At 60.4% G+C, this 14655-nt stretch overlaps 1 protein-coding gene across 2 annotated transcripts in view; it reads right to left on the bottom strand.

Moving 5' to 3' along the window:
* Positions 1–13376, bottom strand: part of SBNO2 (strawberry notch homolog 2) — a 62747-nt gene extending 49371 nt beyond the window's left edge. For both annotated transcript variants that reach the window (XM_032252439.1, XM_032252441.1), the window contains exon 1: positions 13260–13376. The gene's annotated coding sequence lies outside the window, so the exon portion shown is untranslated. The remainder of the gene's footprint in view (positions 1–13259) is intronic.
* Positions 13377–14655: the final 1279 nt, after the last annotated feature.

Here is a 14655-nt window from a genome sequence, read left to right as displayed (position 1 = left end):
CGACTTTCCGCCTCCCTAGCAGCCAGACAGGTGGACGTCCTGGCCCAAGGTGAGCAGGCACAGCCTGGTCACAGCCACAGATGGCACCTGGGGCCCTTGCAGGCAGCCTCCTGGCCCCAAGGCTGTGGGGGTCCTTTGTTGGGACACAGGGCTCAGGGTCCACTCCACACCTCAGATGGGGGCAGAGAAGGACCCTTTTAAAGTTAAGGTTTTCTTCTTTTTTAAAATAATACAGCCAGAACAGTGGCTCACACCTGTAATCCCAGCACTTTGGGAGGTCAAGGTGGGAGGATCGCTTGAGGCCAGGAATTCAAGACCAGCATGGGTAACATAGCAACACCTTATCTCTACAAAAAAAATTTAAAAATTGGGGCTGGGCGCGGTGGCTCAAGCCTGTAATCCCAGCACTTTGGGAGGCCGAGGCGGGTGGATCACGAGGTCAAGAGATCGAGACCATCCTGGTCAACATGGTGAAACCCCGTCTCTACTAAAAATACAAAAAATTAGCTGGGCATGGTGGTGCGTGCCTGTAATCCCAGCTACTCAGGAGGCTGAGGCAGGAGAATTGCCTGAACCCAGGAGGCGGAGGTTGCGGTGAGCTGAGGTCGCGCCATTGCACTCCAGCCTGGGTAACAAGAGCGAAACTCCGTCCCAAAAAAAAAAAAAAAAAAGAAAAAACGGTGATTATACATGATTTTTGAAGAAGAACAAAAACACAAATACAAAATCGTAGTCCACTAGGTGACCCCGTTAGGAAAACCACAACCCTAAAAACAACACTGAGTACTGAGGAACCAGCGCACACCGCCAGACACGACTGTCACACACACTCACACCTGCACGCGCACCCCCACCCACACATACAGCCCGACCCCCACGTGCACCCCACCAACACACACATCCAACTTTATGCGCCAAGAGCCCATGAAAAAGTCACACCCCCACACCCCTGTCCAGGCCTCTAGGGGTCTCACACCTGCAGGCAGCACACGCCAAGGTCAATACCAGTTGTTAACACTGTACTCAATTTACAAGACCTTACCATTGAGGGAAGGAGGTGTGGGGAATCTCTTTGTATCACTTCCTGCCATAGTTGTATCACTCCTTACCCCGCCACAAATCTGTAATTATCTCAAATGTAAAAAGTGTGGCCAGGTGTGGTGATCCCTGCGCTTTGGGAGGCCGAGGCAGGCAGAGGTTAGGAGTTCAAGACCAGCCTGGGCAACATGGTGAAACCCCGTCTCTACTAAAAATACACACACACACACACACACACACACACACACACACACACAGCTAGTGTTGTGGCGCACACCTGTAGTCCCAGCTACCCGGGAGGCTGAAGCAGGATAATCACTTGAACCCACGAGGCAGAGGCTGCAGTGAGCCGAGATCCTGCCACTGCACTCCAGCCTGGGAAACAGAACAAGACGCCGTCTCACAATAAAATAAAATCAAAAGCGTCATTCCCAGCTTGAACTGGGAAAACACGCTGGGCTCATGGCTGCACTGCATGCCAGGCCCTCTGCCAGCTGTGGGAGAAGCTGCCGCAAACCTTCACGCAGAAGGAGGCCAGCCTGGCAAACCACGGGCACGCCTGCGGCACCCAGCCACACGGGCGGCTCAGCCTCAAACCCAGTCCTCCCTCCCTGGCCTCGCCGCCTGTCCAGAGCCCAGCCTGTCCCTGAAAGGACTAGGGTACGCCCAGCCTCAGCCCAGTGTCCAGGGAGCACGGACCTCGGATGAACCCCACTTACCACAAGGCCCAGGGCTGGGTCTCCCAAGGGCACCTCGGCTGGTGCACAATGACCAGGCATGCAGGACACCTGCACCCCAGGATCCCCGACAGTGCTGTGTGTGTGTCACGCCGACCGACACATCCCAACTACCGCACCCCAGGATCCCCAACAGTGCCATGTGTATCACTCTGACTGACACGCCGATGCCTGTGTCCCAGGATCCCTGACAGTGCCGTATGTGTCACACTGACCAACACGCCCAACTACTGAGCCCAGGATCCCTGAGAGTGCCGTGTGTACCACTCTGACACGCCGATGCCTATGTCCCAGTAGCCCTGGAGTGCCACGTGCTCCTGTCTCCTCCCCTAGGTCCAGCAGGGTCCCCCATCCCTCAGCAAGCTGCCCATACATAAACGAAGCTCCCCTCTGCCCTCCACATCCACCTGCCACCCAGTCCAGGGGCGTCCACCTAAACCACAGACCAGTCCCTGATGGGGCCGCACCTCCATTCTGGCCCAGCAGCAGCTTAGAGACCTCAGGATGAAGACCCACACACAGCCCCTGGGGCCCCTCTCCTCCAGAGGGTGCCGACTCTCCCTTTCTGTCCTCAGAAATGCTGTTGTGGGGCCAGTGCTTTGGGAGGCCAAGGCGGGTGGATCACAAGGTCAAGAGATCGAGACCATCCTGACCAACATGGTGAAACCCTGTCTCAACCAAAAATATGAAAACTAGCTGGGCGTGGTGGTGCGTGGCTATAGTCTCAACTACTGGGGAGGCTGAGGCAGGAAACTCGCTCCAACCCAGGAGGCAGAGGCTGCAATGAGCTGAGATTGCACCACTGCCTGGCAACAAAGTGAGACTCCATCTCAAAAAAAAAGGAAAAAGAAATGCTATGGGTGGCAGTGGGGCTGGCTCTTCACCCCTGCAAGGGGGAAAGCTGGCTTCCTCTTGCCCGAATGCGCCCGCCAGACACAGGAGGCTGACACCCCTCAGGGACCAGGTGACATCAGCCTTGAGGGACCAGACTTCTCCAGGCCTGCAACCATCTCTCCACAGTCCCTGTGGGCCACAAGGCCCAGACAGGGGTCTGGTAAGTGATGGGGCTGATTTAGAGCCTCGTCCTGAGGTGCAGGAGGCACTGCCAGGGACGGAGAGGGCACTGGGGTGACTATGGTCCCCCCAGATTTACGTTCACCCGCACCTGTGAGTGGCACCTTATTTGCACACGGGGTCTTTGCACACGTGGTGGGTCACAATGAGAACGCTGGAGTGGGGTGGGCCTAGGTCCCCGTTAGCAACTGGTGTCCTTAAAAGAGGAACGTGGACGCCCCACATCAGGAGATGGCCACGTGGAGACGGAGCAGAGGCTGGAGCCCCCAACGCTGGGAGAGGCAGTGGCTTCTCCCCTGGTGCGCAGAGGAGCGCGGCGGGCCCACTCCCGGACTCCTGTCCAGGGCAGGGAGAAGCTGCTCTAAGCCACGCAGTCTGCAGCCCTGCTGTGGCCGCCCCCTGAAGCTCGCCAAGGGAGGACACAGCTCCAGCCCGGACCCAGCTTGACGCCCGTGAGCACCAGGACTCAGGTGCCCCAAGCTCAGGCGGTACCAGGCTGCGCGTGCACTTCCACAGCGTCCCAGGAGGCGTCTGGACGGCAGTAGCTCCGGGCCGCCAACCAGGGACAGAGGCGGCCGCGGCGAGCCTGGGTCAGCCGCGCACGGGCAACAGGCCGGGCAGGGCTGGGGAAGCCTGGGAGCCTGAGACTGCCCCAGCCCCACCTGAGATTTCTCAGGCACGCCGGGTGGCAATCCCTTTGTTGACGATGAGGACGAGGTGAGGCCGGTGGGGTGAAGCAGCCAGGGTCCAGGGGGAGCAAGTTCCCAACTTTCCAGTTCTCCCTGCCCCACGAGGAAGTGCGGTGGCTCCGGCCGCCCGGTGGTGGAAGGGTGCTGCAGCCTCGCCAGCCCTGTATAAACCCCAGGTGCCCGCGTGCTCCTCTCACAGGGGAATGTGTACTGGCCCGACTCAGGGCCCTGCGGACCGGGTCAGAAGCCAGTGCCCAGGAAGCTCCCCTCCCCGCACCAAGGGCCTCACTCCAGGAGAGTCCTCCGGAAAGTCAGGTTGCGCCCATCACTGTCCCTCTCCTGGGAGGGCTCAAGGGTGCCAGCCGTGGGGGCCGCACACCACACCCCTGATTTCCAGGGAAGCCCCCTGCCCATGCCTTCCAGCACCTTCCAGGGGCCAAGGGGCAGGTGCTGTGGGTGGGAAAGTTCCCAAGCTCAGAGACGGCCAGGGGCGGGAAGAGCCTGAGTGGGCGGCTGCACTGATGGCCCCTCTTGCCCAGCCTCCCCCGTGCGTGGCGCCAGGCGCTAGGACGTGGCGGGGGTGTCCCAGATGCCAGACGCAGGGGAGAGGACGCCGATAATGGAGGAGGAACGACGAGTCGTCCACAGGGTGTGCCCGGAGGAGGCTGAGACAGGCCAGAGCCAGACGGCAGGATCCAGCGAGCCCAGGCAGCAACCCCGACGATGTGGGGCAGGACCCAGAGTGGACTGCGGCCCCGCCTGCGTCTGACCCCACTGCTGGGGTCTCTACCAGGTCAGGGCTGCTCTGCTGACTCCACAGCCCCACCCGGCACGGTCAGCATAGCTGAATGAAGGCCTACAAGGCGCAGAGAAAATAAAGGGGGCCCTGGGGGAGGGACTCAGGGTGCTGCATCCCAAGCCCACCTGGGGACAGGACACCACAGGGCCAGGGGATGTTGGGGCCAAGATGCAAGCAGGGTGCAGCGACCCCCAGCACCTCTGAGGTGGCACTGCTGTCCCTGAGAACAGAGGGAAGCCCAGGCCCCCACGCCAGGGCCAGGCAGAGTAGCGGTGGCTGCTGGCACTCAGCCCCGGACCCTCAGACAGAGCAAGAGTCCCAAGCCGGAATGTGAGGCCAGCTGCTGCTAGGCAGAAACTACACTTGAGGAACTGGGAACAACACCCCACACCCCACACCCCAGATCCCCGAGGAGGCTGAGACAGGCCAGAGGGAGAGAGTCAGTGATGCAAACGCTGACGAAGGAAGGGCCCTCCAGGCCAGGCTGTGGGGACTCTGATGTGGGGTCCCCACGGCTGGACCTCACTGCTGTGTGACAGTTAAAGCCCTGTCCACCCCGACCGGTGTGCAACAGCTTCCCATGGTGGCCAAGCAGCTTCCACATGGCCGCTGCACCTCTGAGGAGCCTGCTCAGGACTTGTGCCCATTTCCCATCTTTTGGGGCCAACATGGTGGTCCACACCTTGCAATCCCCGTGCCCTGGGAGGCCACGGCGGGAGGACTGCGTGAGCCCAGGAGTCGGAGGCCAGCCTGGGCAACAGAGCGACACCTCAACTGCGTATGGGCGCACACGCGCACACACACACGCATGCACGCATGCACATACACACACACAGACATATGCACGCACATACACGCATGCACGCATGCGCGCGCACGCACACACACACACACACACACACACACACACACACTCTCTCTCAAAGCCTTTTGATACACTGAGCTTGAACCTGTGGTCTCCTCTGACCCCCAGGTCTTTTTCTCCTGAGCAGACGTTAAGCCAAATGCCGCTCACTCCAGATTCCCAGTCCTTTGACATGGAGTTGGCCCTGCGTACCTTAAATCCGTGCAGACGGTCCTCTAGCCCACCCCACCCCTGCCGCTGTCACTGCCTCGCCGGTGGGCTCAGGCCAGCCCGCCTGCATGCTCTGCCCACCTGGCTCCCTGGGGAGTGCCAAGCGCTGCTAGCAGCCACGCTATACTGATCCCAGGCAAGAGGCCCAACAGGTCACCACTGTCCTTGAGCTCTTTAAGTCCGGCCTTGGTGACAAAAACATTACGAGGACCTGCATCCGAGCACAAACCGCATCAGGTCCTGGAGGAGGAGGAAGAGTTCCTTCCGGCTTCAGGCTGGGCTGGAGGACGGCATCTCCGAGACCGCCCAGAGCCAGGCGTCAGCGCCGACTGCCGGAGCTACAGGCCCTGTCCTGCGTCTCGCCCGGAGGAGGACAGACGCCCCAAAATCACAGAAGCAGGAACCCCAGCTTCGCCAGTGGGGCCTGATCCATTTGCTCTCGAACGCAGCAGCTGAAAACCACACCCAGGTGCTCTCTCTGGCTCTGGCCGTTCAGAGGTCCAGGTGAGCTGGCTGGCTCCAAGGCTAACATCAAGGTCCACTGTCCTGAGCCCCGCTCCGGATTATCTGGGAGAGTCCGCGCCTGAGCTTGGCCGGGTGGCAGAATTCTGCTCCCTGCGGTCACCGGGCTAAGGCCGCATCCTCCCTGCCATCGGGGCACCGCACACCCATCACATCGTCCCTCCCTCCTAGAAGCCAGCAAGGCGAGGTCCCTCACAGGCTTGTGATCTGAGCTTTGTCCCAGCTGGAGAAGGCTCTCACGTGTGAGGACATTCGTGATGACGCAAGGCCCCGAGGAATCCAGGGCGACCCCTCTGCAGAGCCCCTGTGCCCCGGGAGGCACCACACCCACAGGTCACGGGGGAGCGAGGTGGGGGCACCGAGGCATCTCTGGGGCTGACCCAGACCTGTAGGACACAGCGCCAGGCTGTGAAGTCTCAGCCTGTGGTCAGGCCGCATGCACGAAAACCCAGGCTCCTGAACGGCCAGCCGGGAGCAGAGCCGGCCCCTGAGTACAACAACAGGCTCTAAGGGACCCAGTCCTGCTCCTTTTAGGGGCCCAGAGGCTGTGGCGCCTGAGTGTCCTCCTCAGCATAATTCCCCTACCCCCCCCACGTCCTTCAAGTGGGGCAGGAGCCGCCTCACCAGGGCTGGGGGAGGGGGCCGCTCAGGTGCACCCCCGGGAGGGGCAGCGGAACCTCTGTGGGCAGGAATGTAGCCTGGGTTTCTAGATCATCTGGTTTTTCAAGAGAAGCCACAAGTCTGGGTTTGAGGGTGGCAGCCCCTGGTATTCCGACAGCGATCAGGTGGCCACACCCCCGGGAAGCCCTGGGTGGCCTGCCCTCAGGGCCTCCGGAGAGCTCCCGAATCTACCTGGGGGCTCACAGCTCCCCCAAGTTCCTGGGGTCACAGTGATTCCAGGAGCTGATGGGCCAGCCCAGCCACACCCGGGCAGCACCAACAGCCATTCACCACCCCGGGCCCCAGCGCCCAGCCCAGACGAACCCTGGGTGTAGGCCACCAGCCCACTCCGCAGCTTCCAGCGCTGGGCTCCTGCCCCGCCAGCCGAGAACATTCCGGTTACTGAACCAGCCCTGGACAGCACACTGCCCCTCAACCATCCCCCGACGCCTCAGAACCCCCTTCACACCCTCAGGTTCCGGGCACTCTGGCGGCTGTCCGTTCCCACGGAGCCTGGCCCTCACACAGCGCAGGGAGGCCGCAGTCATCACGTGTGGGTCCTGAGGCCTGTTCCACACAGCCCCTGGGCACCAGAGGCCAGGCAGTGAGCGCAGCGGACCCCGGAGACAGCCTTCCTCAGTTTACCTGACATGCAGAGGAAGACGCCTCCTTGCTTCAGGCTGGGCGGGCAGCCGACAACGGTCTGGGGCCATACTGGAGCAGGGACTTTCTCTGTGACCCTCCCCGGTGGCTCCACCCCAGCAAGTGAGTCAGTTCCATAAACGTTTACTGCCCGCCAGGCCTGTGGCTCATGGGCTCCCCTCCCCACGCCCCAGCATCCAGCGTCTCGGCTCCAGCTGCAGCAGTAGCTCCCAGGAAACACGAGTGACCCGCCTCCCAGAACCCGGCACACATGAGTCTCAAAATGCAGCGGGCCCTGGAACCAAGGCCAAAAGCCACCTCTTTCGGTTTCACTTGGGCACTTGTTGCTGCTGGGGACGGAAGCCAATCACAAGGCTCCAGGAAGCTTGGGCACCAGTCGTGGAGAAGGTCACTGAGGCACCGGGGCACCAGGTCCGCAGTAGGGCGTCCCAGCTGCCCCCAGCATGAAGCTGCCCAGGGCTGGGCCTGCAGGGGAGCTGACTCAGCAATGACTCTCCATGCCCCTCCTCCCACCCTGTCACTCCTGGGGGCATCCAGGGTGACAGATCCAGGGGAATCCTCAGGAGAGCCAGGGCACGTGTGAGACCCCAGGCTGAGGGCTGCACGGGGCCTGAGCTTCAGGGAGATGCTGCCATGCCAAGCTCTTGGGAAGCCTCCACCTGGGCCACCAGCCCCTCTGCACCACCCAAGAGGCCCAAGGCCGGCTCCCTCATGCCAGGAGTCCCCTAGGCGCCTTGTAGCAGAATGCATTCTCGGCCCCCTGAAGCCACGAGTGGCTCAAGGACAGAGCTGGGCCTGGGCAAGGGAGGTGGGGTGGCGCCATCGCTGCTGCCGTACTCCTAGGGCCGGGACGGGACGGCTGCCCAGCACCCCAGCACCGCTGATGAGAGCCGGCTGCAGGGCTACTTGGCCAGTTCCCGGGGACACCGTGCTCCACCTGTAGTGACAAAGGGGGCTTCTGAAGGACAGGCAGGCCTTACTTTCTGTTAAACACTGTTATTTTCCCTGAAACACGAGCCACACCAGGAGGGCACCGTCCAAAGCAAACGACTCAAGGGTTTCAGTGCATTCTGAGCCGGACCACCACAGCTTCTAATTCCAGAAGATCACATCCCCATCAGCATTCACTCTCCAGCCCTCCACACTCCCTGGAGCCACACGTCCACTTCCCAACTGTGGACTGGCCTGCTCTGCTCATGTCACATGAACAGAGTCACACGCCGTGTGGCCTTTTTCGTCTGGTTTCTCTCCATGAGCACGTCTCTACGGGGCATCCGCACTGGGCCCACAGATGGCAGATTTAGCCTCTGCCTCCTCGCAAGGCCCAGCAGGACCAAAGCGAGAGCGGATGGGGCCCACACGTCCGAAATCCCCATCTTGGCCAGAACCCCAGATCTGCCTTCACTGCTGAGGCTGAGCCCTCTCCTGAGTCCTGGGGCCTGTGACAGGTGACTGCACCTCCCAGCAGGGAGGCACGGTGACCACGGAGCTGGCAGTCTGCTCTTCGTCCCACCCGAGCGTGCAGGTGCCAGCAGACCTCCCTGGGGTTGGGGGTGAGAGTGTAGAGGCGAGGGTCGAGGCTGAGGGTCCACCCACGCTGCTGGGCAGGCAGCGGGCAGGCCAGGACAGAAAGCAGGTCGGGGTGACCTCGCTCTCAGGCTACACCCGGCGGCCAGCCACACCCAGTCCTCCCCGTGCACTGTCTGACCACACAGCCCTTGGTTGTGGAAAAACTGACTGGAGGCACTCCAGGCCTGCCTGCAACAAATCACATGCACACGTGCAACGGGCACAGGCAACACACACGTGCACACAACACGCACACGCAAAACACATGTGCATGCAACACACGCAAAACACGTGCACGCAACACATAAAGCACATATACACATGACACACAAAAACACGTACAAACACACAAACACACGTGCATGCAACACACAAAACGCACACATGCACGTAACACACAAACACACACTTGTGCATGCAACACAAAATGCACACATACATGTAACAGAAAAACACGTGTGACACAACACAAAAACACACGTGCATGCAACACATGCAAAACACGTATGCACACAACACACAAAATGCACATATGCATGTAACAGAAAACGTGTGCAATCACAAAAACATGTGCACACAACACATGCACACACACAAAACACATGCACACAACACACACGAAACACATGTTCGTGCAACACACGAAATACATGTGCATGCAACATACAAAACACACATGCACGTGACACACAAAAACACACAAGTGCACACAACACCCAAAACACATGTGCACAACACATGCACATACACAAAACACACATGTGCACACTAAATGCATATGCACATGACACAGGAAAGCACACATGTGCACATGACACACAGAAACACACCTGTGCACGCAACATGTGTGCAAACACAATACACATGTGAATGCAACACACAGCGTACATATGCACACAACACATGCACACAAAAACACGTGCACACAACACATGCACACATACAAAACACGTGCACAAGATGCACAAGCAGAGGTGCATGGGAACAGGCAACACAGATGCACACATCGTGCACACAAAACACACGTGCAGAAAACAGGGGCACAGGGGCACAGGCAACACACTGCACACAAAAAATACACATGTAGAAAACACGCACACAAGCATGGGCACATGCACGCACCTGCAACACACATGAGCACACACACACACATACAAAATATACACACAACACATGAGAACGAGTACACGGGCACAAGCAACACACAACCAAAATACACACATGCACAACACTCTCATGAACAAAGGTACCTGGGCACACACGCAACACACAGCATACACGTGCACCCATAAAACACACGCATATGAAATCCACTAACACCATACACATGCACAGGAGCACACAACCACGGGCATGCACATTCACACACAATGTATGCACATACATGCAACATTAACAACACGTGTGCACGCATGTGGCACAACATACAAACGTACAGGCACACATGTGCACACACACACACAGCTGCCCCCACACCACCTCCGGGAGTGCTTACAGCTGTGGATCACATGACACCGCCCCCTCCCCGGAGCTGATCCCACCCCCAGCGTGGGCCCCCTGGGAGGGAGGCCTCTGGGAACCGGACTGGTTCTGCCGACACAGTTGCCTCTTTGTTCGGGGCAGAGCTCACTCTCGCGGTGTTGACGTTTCCGCCTGGGCCCTGCCGGAGGGGCATCTGTGACTCTGCTGGAACTGGGCTGGGCCAAGCCCAAGCTGGTCACACCCCGGAGGGTGGGGGAGGCTTTAGGTAGCCGGGGGGTCTAGGGGTGACTGGCACAACCTCTCTCTGCCTCTGTTTCCCCGCCAGGTGAGAGGGCAGTGACTGCCCGCGGTCATGTGGCCGGAGAACATGTGCCCTCTCCTCCGCACCTGCACACCTGGGTGCCTCCTGTCCAGCCCAGGCCAGACTACAAAGCCAACTGCGAGGGAATGAATGAACCAACTTCACGATGCCTCTGCTGAGCTCTGCCTGACAGGCTCCCCCAAAGTCCAGCCCCTGCCTGGGCCCAGCTCCCGGCAGCCCCACCCATGCAGCCCCTCCACACCAGGGTCCTCCTGGCTCCCAGCAGGTGTGGGCAGATGTCTGCTGGAATCCTCAGAGTTAAACAAAAGCGTCCTCCCTGTGGTCTGAAATCACACTCCCCGGGCTGGCAGGCGCCTTCCAAGTCCTTCCCTTTCCAAGGAGGAGAGCCTGCCTGCGACTCCCCTGCCATGGGAGGCCGTGGTACCTCCATCCTGCTGTTCTCCATCCCACCCACCAAGGGGTCCAGATCTCAAATTTGTCCTTTCTCATCAAGAACTCTGAAGGTGGCCAGGCTCAGTGGCTCACGCCTGTAATCCCAGCACTTTGGGAGGCTGAGGCGGGCGGTCATGTGGTCAGGAGTTCAAGACTGGCCTGGCCAATACAATGAAACCCCATTTCTACTAATAATACGAAAATCAGCCAGGCGTGGTGGCAGGTGCCTGTAGTCCCAGCTACTCAGGAGGCTGAGGCAGAAGAATTCCTTGAACCCAGGAGGCAGAGGTTGCAGTGAGCCGAGATCGTGCCACCACACTCCAGCCTGGGCAACGGAGCAAGGCTCTGTCCCAAAAAAAAAAAAAAAACCAGAAGTCTGTAGGTGGCCTGGAGTAGGCCACTGTTGGGAAAATCTGGGGCCGGCAGCCAGAATGCCTTAAGGCCAGAGGCCGTCTGGGAAGACAGGGCTGGGATGACACCTGCCCAGCCTGCCACAAACTCTGGGTCACAGGTCCCCGCTGCTCCCCTTCCAGGCTGAGTCAGGGAGACAGACCTAGCCCAGGGATGGCACCCACAACAGCACAGCAACCCTCAGGAAGCAGCGCCGGGGTCTTTGCTGCCCTGGCCCAGAGGAAGTGGCCTGGCCTGGGACAAAGTTCAAGGCCTGTAACGGGCGGGCCGGCTCCCAATGGGGTCTGCGGCCCTGAGCCCTCGCCCGTCCTGTGCTCTTCTCTTGAACCTCTGGAGGCACCGCAGTGAGTGGGGTGCTGGGTTCCAGGCCGTGATCCCCTCTCCTGACAGCTGAGTAAGTAGGTGTCCAGCTAAGGACAGCCGGACTTCACTCCCTCTGCCCCTCTGTAAAACACTCACCGCCCCCCCAAACTGGCAACCAGCATCAGCACAGGCCAGCTCCAAGGTCACGCATCCTCGCGACAGGGTGTGCAACAGATGGCAGCAAACCCGTCCCGTCCCGGCAGTCACAGGCAGGAAGGACGTTCCGAGGCAGGCGGGAGCAACAGGCATTCCGGGAAGCAGAAGCCAGGGGATGCCCCGGCTACACATTTTACAGGCTCGATCTTTTCTTTTTTTTTTTTTTTTTTTCACTTTCCAGAATGTTATAATCAGTTCATCCAAGGAGACACCCACTGACCTGGCCCAGCACCGTCTGTGCCCAGGATCCCTGGAAGCGCTGGGTGGGCTCTCCACAACCCCTGCCCCCACCAGTCTGGGGACTGGTACCTCCAGGCCCCACCAGCCTTACTCCTCAGGGCTTTGGGGTGGGGGGCAGAGTGTGCTACGAGGGATAGGGTAGGCACCCCTTCCCATCCACCGACACGGGCTGCACCCCGGCCGCACTCGGGCCATCTCAGCCCGCTATCCTCCCTCCCCCCGGCCCCTGGAAGCCGGTTTCAGAGCGACCCGCACTCCCGAACCCCAACACGCACTGCAGATCCCGTCCAGACGGCCCGGGCGTCAGCTGACGCCAGCAAGCCCCCACCCCAAACCGGGGGACCTCCACGCCGAAAACGAGAAACCCGCGTATCTGCCCCAGAACAGAAGTCAGAGGCCCCGGGAGGAGGAGCTGCGGGGAGGGAGGGAGGTCTGCGCTGCCGGGTCAGGAGGGCAGGGGTCCTGGGACCGGGGACACGGAGGAGGAAGGGACACGAACGCCCTCAAGGGAGAGATCGGGGGTCACCCCGAGAAAGGGGTCGAGGTCACAAGGCGCACGGAGCCGAGAGTGCCCAAAAGGGAGGGGCAGGATACCGAGGAAAATGGGGTGCGGGGGTCACCAAGGGGCTCAGGGGAACCAGGAGTGCGGGGTCAAGGGTTACCAGGAAACGAAAGGTCGGGGGTCACCGAGCCGAGGGGGGTAGGAAGTCACCGGGAAGAGAGGGAAGGAAAGGTTGGGGGGGTGTCGTGGAAGGTGGGGTCAAGGTTCACGGCAGGGGGTGGCCGGGAGGGGGCAGGTCAAGGTTCACGGCGGGCGTCGTCGAGCAGCGCAGGGTCAGCGTTGGCGGCGAAGGGCGGGGTCTGGAGGGGTCGCGGCGGAGGGCGGGGGTCGCTGCGCGCTCGCCCCCGCCCCGCGGCCCCCAGAACCCCAAGCCCCGGGCGCGGGGGTCCGCGGGGAGCGCCGGACCTGTCGGGCCAGGCAGGGGTCGCGGCGGAGTAGGGGCGGGGGTCGCAACCACAGCCTCACCTCGGGCCCGGGTCCGGCCGGGCGCGGAGCCCGCGGCGCCTCAGTTTCTCCGAGCCTCGCAGCGGCCGCCGCTCACTTCCGGGTTTCGGGCGCCATCTTGGGGGCCCCGCGCACTTCCGGTCATGCCGCGGGGCGGGGCCTCCCGCTGTGAGGGGCGGGGCCTCGTGTCGGGGGCGGGGCCACCTTCCAAGCCAATACCTTGAAGTCCCTCCGCTCTCCGGAAAGGGCTGGGACTCCCGCGGTCCTGGGTTCCAATCCCGCCCTGCCTGGTCCTCTCGAGACCCCTGGCAAGCGTTTTCACCGCCTCAAGCCTCAGTTTCCTCTTCTATACCGTGCTGGTAAAGTGGAACCTGCTTTGTGGTCCGGCCTGCCCCGTTTTCCTCCCTGGGAACCCCCTCCAGGCCTCTGCAATATGCCGCGTTTCCCACTGGGGCACACTCACCCCACACGTTTAGTCTGAAACTCTCTCACAAGGTAACCACAGCACTTTGGGAGGCTGAGGTGGATGGATCACTTGAGGTCGGGAGTTCGAGGCCAGCCTGGACAACGCGGTGAAACCCCGTCTCTACTAAAAATACAAAAATTAGCTGCGGGTGGTGGCGCACACCTGTAATCCCAGCTACTCAGGAGGCTGAGGCAGGAGAATCGCTTGAACCCAGGAGGCGGAGGTTGCAGTGAGCCGAGATCACACCACCGCACTCCAGCCTGGGCAACGGAATGAGACTCTGTCTCAAAAATAAATAAATAAGCCCGGGCGCGGTGGCTCAAGCCTGTAATCCCAGCACTGTGGGAGGCCAAGGCGGGTGGATCACGAGGTCAAGAGATCTAGACCATCCTGGTCAACACGGTGAAACCCCGTCTCTACTAAAACTACAAAAAATTAGCCGGGCATGGTGGCGCGTGCCTGTAATCCCAGCTACTCAGGAGGCTGAGGCAGGAGAATTGCCTGAACCCAGGAGGCGGAGGTTGCGGTGAGCCGAGATCGCGCCATTGCACTCCAGCCTGGGTAACAAGAGCGAAACTCCGTCTCAAAAAATAAATAAATAAATAAATAAAATGAAATTAAATAATCACCTCTGGGCCTGTCAGACATACTCTCTCACCAAAAGTTCTCTCTGTTCATTAATCTCTCTCCCTAACCAAATACATTAATCTCTCCCTAACCTGGAGCCTGCAACATGGTGACTGGCACGTGAGGGTTTGGGTAAATCCCAGGGGCTACCCTCAAGAGAGCAGGATCCTTCCAGGCAGGGCCGGGAGGGTCTGAGGGGCTCCTCCTCTAGGTGGCTGTGATGGGAGGCTGCCCTGCACAGGGAGCCAGAGCCCCGGGTAGTTTTTCTGCCTCTTGAGCCTGTTGAGCCCATCACGAGGTAGGCTGGACCAGTGAAGGGAGATC

This window comes from Sapajus apella, unplaced genomic scaffold (assembly GCF_009761245.1).
Source record: "Sapajus apella isolate SASKATOON/1434 unplaced genomic scaffold, GSC_monkey_1.0 scaffold77, whole genome shotgun sequence".
In the NCBI taxonomy this organism is placed as follows: domain Eukaryota; kingdom Metazoa; phylum Chordata; class Mammalia; order Primates; family Cebidae; genus Sapajus; species Sapajus apella.
Note: the sequence above shows the minus strand (reverse complement) of the source record. Positions and strands in the feature narration are given on the sequence as shown.